The following is a 6,749-nucleotide window of genomic DNA, read 5'->3' on the forward strand; positions in this document are numbered from 1 at the left end:
ACATACGGATATTCATATAGGGATATTACTGCACTCTGTAAAAGTGGTGTAGTGCTCTGTAGATTAATTTGGATCACGGTAGGACATGGATATCCATACGGCGATATCATGGTTAGCCAATTTTTTTTACACAATTCCCAGAATAATGTAAACAGCTCAAGGTCGACGTTCTGAATATAATTAAATTGTTCACTGTCTTTTTATATATGTTTTATTTTTATTTAGCCTGACTTTATAAATTAAATAATAGACATTGATACATTTTAATGGTATCCAGATGTGGATATTTTGGTAGTACAATCGATATACAAGGGTGGATATACTATTACTGTAACGGTCACGTTACTAACTTAACTCTTTAATTATTTTTATAATTATTTTCCTTCGCTCTCCCATTTAAATTCTCTAATTCCTCGTATAGGACCACTGACGTGACGTCATACCTCGGTGATGGAACATACTCCACCTATCGAGAATTATTTCGCGTTCGGTGAGTTTGACGTCGTACTCTTGGAAGGAGAGACGAATGTTCATCACTTGACCTGTGGCTGTAGGTGAAGTTGGTTGCTACCATAGAATATTAGAATGGCGGTTGGTTTTTTTTTATTTTATAACATCAGTGAAAAGAAAAAAAATTACCACAAATGGTTTTCTACAGTAGGGTGGCATGTGGGTAGAACAACCCCTCTTGGAATCGGAATAGAAATCACCGGTAATAAAACCTTTTTATAATAATTTTTTTGTTAGCCTTGAATATTAAAATATTAGTCCCATTGTTAAAATTTCTTAGTCAACTCATTATTTGGATTTTATGTAGATTCGATTATTGAGTATTCATTCAAAGAAAATTATACATTAATATATTTTTTTGGTTAGACATAACCAAACATATGCAGTCCTCAAATTAATATTGGAAATAAGTATCATTTCTCTGTAGGTTTTTGAATATCCAATATTTTATAAATTCAATATTTTTACAGATATTTCCTTAAATTAATCATATTCAAATTACAAATTCCATGTCATTTGTTCATGTATTCACACTCAAAATAGTTCAAGGTTACTTGAGATTGGTTTTTGTTACATTTTTAATGGTCGGTTTTTCTATACTATTGCTTCTAAAAAGTTCCTCAATTATTTCTTCTTCCCTTTACTTTTTGCTCATGTTTGAAATGAGAAATAAAACGGGGAATATTTTTTTAGCCATTTTGGAGTAACCACATGGTGAACTCATAGCCCTTTGACACCTAGGGAAACCACTACAGCCACAGTCAAGTCACCTTGGGAATATGTCTAATTGGGAGCAAGCTATGGGAGCGTTCCAGCTCAATTTTCGTCTTGGCACCTGGGCCTACAGGAGTCATGGGGTCGCACCATCCTGGTGCATCATTTTCTAGGATGCAACCGCAACCTCGTTTGGGAACATTTAGTGAGGTGTTTTAGTAACTATTGGTTTTTTTTATATTTCAGACTATCTGTTAAATACACTATGTTTTTTTCCAGATTTAGGTTACCTCTGGTTTTTTTGACATATTTGTATATTAGATTATTTGGTTCCCAAACTTTGTATCTACGGTAACTTCTTGTGCACAGGAATAAGCCTAGAGAAAATTAGGTTTTTAATACTTTATTATTGCTTTGATATTGGTTTATGTAATTCGGGTAAATTTATTTTTTAATATTACTAGCTTGTTTCCCAAATATTTTACTGTTATTCGCTTTATTCCATTTGTTCGGTTAATTTAGGTCATCGTCGGTATTTATCTCAACTTCATTTCTACTTTAGTCAATTGTATATTTAACTTTATTTATTCATTACTGTATTTTCCCTTAGTGAGGCTTGGGCCTATTTATTTGTAGTATTTTCATCTTTGTCAGTTTCCTTTAGTTGTACGTAGCAGGCGTACTATAACCATTTGGTAGAAGACTTATGTAATTTTGTACCCTATATGTTAGTGAAAGGTACTTATACCTGTAATTTTGTAACAGGTAACATTGTTGTTATCTTAGAGATGACTTTTTGTATAACTTATGTCATTTTAGAGTAACATGATATACACTTTGTGTAACTCAGAGATTGTCAAAAATCTAGTAGTTATTTTTAATAAATATGTATTTATTTTGTATATCAATTATTTTATTATTCCTTTATGTTCATTATTACAGGTTTGATATATTTAATATTTGACAGCAGTATAAGATACCTGGGAGAATGATCGAAGATCATTTTCATGGCGCCCATGATTAGTTAGTTTTATTTATTTTGTTCGTTTTTAGTCATTAGTCATCTCCATTCATTTTCAGTACATTATTCTTATTTTATTATTTCATCTTTTAGTCATCATTACTATCTATATAGAGCTACTGTTCTTCGACAGGCATGCAAACGAGCCGTATCCATCCTTGAGTGTCAAGTGGTTTTCTTGCATCTCTTGCTAGCCAACTCTATTCCGTTTGCCTCTGTCTCTTCCCACTCCTACTTCTATCCCTTCTAATCCCCCATTTCTTCAGTACTACTGCACTAAAGTAGTATTTTTTCCTATTGCGGCTTCTCAACGTAGACGCACTGCACCCTTTTCTTTACACACACCCCACATACACATTCTCTTCATTTTTATACCAGTTCTTTTCATTATTTTTTTTCTTTACTTCTGTTGGAGTATATCTTTCTTTTTACTTTCACTCCAACAGAAGTTTTCTTCTTTTTGTTACATTACACCCAAATATCCTTATGTGGATATTCTGGTAAACACTATAAATTGTTATATAAATTCAAATTGCTTCAAACATTTTTTTGGCCCCATAGGTGAATATCTCTTCTATTATACATCATAACTATCGTAAAATGTATTTTCATTAAAAAACTTTTGCTGGTATACAGCTCCCTATCTCAAAAAGTGGCCTGGAGCGGAAGGGGTTAACTCGTCCAGGCTGCCGAACTTTCTATTGAATACGGACGAGATTCCTTTAGTCATCTCGAGGTCTTGGGCAACACAGTGGGCTAGAGAGACGTTTTCTGGAACACCAAACAGATCTTGCTGAACTTCTGTGGTCACGCCGAATCTAGCACTCTTTCTTTCTGCGTAATTTGACATAAATTCCTTAAAACTTGGCTGTGGTGCATCTTTCATCTCCTGTTGGAGGACTCGGGCTTCCTCTGTTTCATTTGAGCCAGCATATGGTGCGAGACGATTTATGTGAATAACTTTTGGTTTACCGTTTGGCAACTTCTTAATTCTGTATATTACGTCATTTATTTTCTTCTTAACTTCATACGGACCTTCCCATTGTCTTTGTAGTTTAGGACACAAGCCGCGACGACGTTGTGGATTATAAAGCCAGACAAGATCACCTATTTCGAAGCTTTCAATCTTGCATCGAGAATCATATTGATCTTTCATTCTGTCACTGGCTATCTGGATGTGTTGTCGGGCAAGTTCATGAATGTTGTTCATTCGTAACTTAAGGCGGTCGACGTATTCTTCACCTGCAACATGTTCCTCGGAAGGTCCGCAACCAAACTCTAGGTCGCAGGGCAAACGAACTTCACGACCCAACATCAGGCAGGTTGGTGTTTGACCTGTAGTTTCATTTACGGCCGAGCGGTAGGCCATCAGGAATAAATGAATGTGTTGGTCCCAATCTCGCTGATTTTCAGATACAACTTTGGACAAGTGTTTACCCATCGTTCGGTTCATCCTCTCGACCATCCCATCTGATTGAGGATGCAGGGGTGTTGTTCTGGTCTTATTGACACCAATCAATTTACAAACGTTTTGGAAAAGAGCTGACTCAAAGTTTCGCCCTTGGTCGGAGTGGATCTCCAAGGGAACACCAAATCGGCTGAAGAATTCTTTAACAAGTACCTCTGCAACGGTAGCAGCTTCTTGATTTGGTAATGCATAGGCCTCGGTCCATTTCGTAAAATAATCCATGGCTACCAGGATGTATTTATTTCCAGCATCAGTTTCTGGAAATGGACCTGCAATGTCGATTGCTACTCTTTCCATAGGACTGCCAACATTGTACTGTCTCATGGGTGCTCTCTTTTTACCAACTGGACCATTACCGGATGCACACAGTTCACATTTCTGGCACCATCTTCTTACATCATCTTTACAGTTCACCCAATAGAACCGTTCTCGAACCTTTTGCAGAGTCTTCGTAATACCAAAGTGTCCACCTGATGTACCGTCATGCAACTGACGCAATACTTCTGACACTTTACTTTTAGGTACAATCAACTGAAGCTTAGATTCTGTACCATCATCGTTCTCAAAGGTTCTGTACAGAAGATCATCTTTTAGTATCAGGCAATTCCATTGGCTCCAGTAGGCCTTGACTTCCGGACTACATGCACTAATGTTTTGCCAACTAGGTCTCTCACCTCGACGCATCCAATCCAATACTCTTTTTATACATGGATCGTCTTCTTGGGCTTCTTGTAACTGTTGTGGCTGCCATTGCTCATTAACGACGGTAGTTCGTCTCACAGGGCAAAGCTGTTCATCTACTTTAAGCCGGTGATTACAACTTTCACTGCATGGCCGTATCGAGGAAGCATCTGTATTTGAACCAACTCTTCCAGCCCTCTTCATGCGTCTCTTCGGCATCGTGTCACGAATCACCCTCCGTACCATTTCCACCAAACGTTCATCTTTTCTCTTATCGCCTTTTTCCACGGTTATTACTCGATTGTTTCGTGAAGCTTGGCTAGCTGCTTCGTGTTCCAAGGCAATAGCAAGTGCTTCATCTAAAACTTTCGGTCTTGCTAGTCGTAAAGCTTTCTGTAGTTCATTATCTTTCAGCCCATTGACGAAGGTATCTACTGCAATTTCTTCTAAAACGCTGTCTGGCACCTCTGGATAAGCCAACCGCACCACACGAGCCACATCTGCTTCAAATTCTTGCAGATTCTCACTTGCTCGTTGACTTCTACTTCGCAGTTGTGCTTTGTATACTTGTTGTAGATGGGCATCTCCATAGCGTTTTTCTAGACGAGTGAACAAGGTCTGGTAACAATTTTCTTGACCCTTAGGAATTGATCTTAATATATCTGCAGCATCACCTCGCAAAGCAGCAGTCAAGGAAACAGCCTTTTCCTGTTCGGTCCAATGATTGGCGGTCGCAATAGCTTCAAATTGTCTAAGATATATGGACCAAGAGGACTTTCCATCGAATGGTGGTAATTTGAATCTCATATTATGCGACGTTTCGTCTCTCGGTAGTTCATCTTTCACTACAGGATCTAACGCTGCTGCATTAACTGATGGTTGTACTTTTGTATCGGTTATCATGCTCTCTAATTGTTTGATCTTTTCTTCTACGGTCTCTACACTTTTCTGCATCTTATCGAATGTTCTAGAAACTTCTTCAAATTTCTCGTCATTCTGTCTACAAACGTCTTTAATTACTTGAGAAACACTTTCAAATTTCTCGTCGCTTTTTCTAGAAGTTTCATCGATCTTTTGAGAAACACTTTCAAATTTCTCGTTGTTCTGTCTACTAACTTCTTTAATTACTTGAGAAGTCTCGTCAAATTTTTTAGCAACGTTTTCGAATTTCTCGTCGCTTTTTCTAGAAGTTTCATCGATCGTTTCAGAAACAGTTTTTAATTTCGATAAGATTGCTTGTTCTGCTGACTGGAAGTGGAACGTCTTTGGGTCTTCTCCGTTCTTCGTGAGGACATCCTCGAGTCGTGCTTGTAGGACTATCTTGAGCCCACTGCTGTCCAGATCCCGTTCCTCTAGCTGTTCACGGAGCTGTTTTACTGTAAGTTCTTGTAGCAACATCTTTGGTCGGCACACACGTACTTTCCAAAATGTCTTTTAACAGTCTTTCCGAATACCGAACAATCAACGCACTTTAACTATTCCCGACGAATAAAGTCCAAAAGTCTTTTAAAGTCTTTCCGAATACCGAACAATTAACGCACTCCGGTTATTCCCGACGAATAAAGTTCAAAAGTCTTTTAAAGTCTCTCTGTAATTCACTTATTTATATCGCACTAAATTACCCGAACACCGACACCAACTGTAACGTGACTATTGTAATTACTTATAATTACAATAAAACTAGCGGTTCGTATTTATATACGACTTTATTATTTATTTATACAAGTTTACTTTACAAACAAACTTTAGCTTAAGACTAAACTGTATTTACAAATATGCCCGTATTTATACCCAGTTGTTATTCTGGAACAATCGACGCCCATCTCTAGCTATCAGAGTGTTCCGCCTACGGATCGTACGTTCGAGAAGTCCCTCCTCCTTTCCGCCGAGGCCTAGATCATTCGATGACGTCATTCTCGAGGTGTTTACTGTTATACGGCGGTCGTCCAAGATTTCTCTTTTGTTACAATATCTACCAAATTAATACTTTGATGGAAAAATAAAAATCAACCCTGTGATGGATGACCGAAGTTATCGTTAACGTAAAGTTATCCTGTAGTTATGTTATAACCATCGAATTGTGTGATGTATCATACTTAACTTAACTATTTGCGTTATTTCTTGACAGTTCTTGAGTTATCTGGTCACTTTATAACGCGACGTTAAACCTCAAGTTATGAGATAACTCTGTAGTTATGCAAGGTTAGGTTCATCTTTTGACTTGTTTTTAGACAGAAATCAAGTGAATTTAGAAGGTAGTAATTTAATAATTAAGAATAGAAGGGTAATACAATTTTAAAAATTATACAAAAATCAAATCGAGCGATATAAGTTGAAATTTTATTTTAAGTACCT

General features: G+C 37.2%; 1 long non-coding RNA gene across 1 annotated transcript; it reads left to right on the forward strand.

Annotated features, from left to right (window-relative positions):
- The first annotated feature begins 321 nt into the window (after window positions 1-321).
- On the forward strand, window positions 322-2,126 carry LOC126878613 (uncharacterized). The gene is made up of 2 exons (XR_007695711.1): window positions 322-712; window positions 1,204-2,126. It is a non-coding gene; the product is annotated as an uncharacterized LOC126878613 (long non-coding RNA).
- Window positions 2,127-6,749: the final 4,623 nt, after the last annotated feature.

This window comes from Diabrotica virgifera, chromosome 10 (assembly GCF_917563875.1).
Source record: "Diabrotica virgifera virgifera chromosome 10, PGI_DIABVI_V3a".
NCBI lineage: Eukaryota > Metazoa > Arthropoda > Insecta > Coleoptera > Chrysomelidae > Diabrotica > Diabrotica virgifera.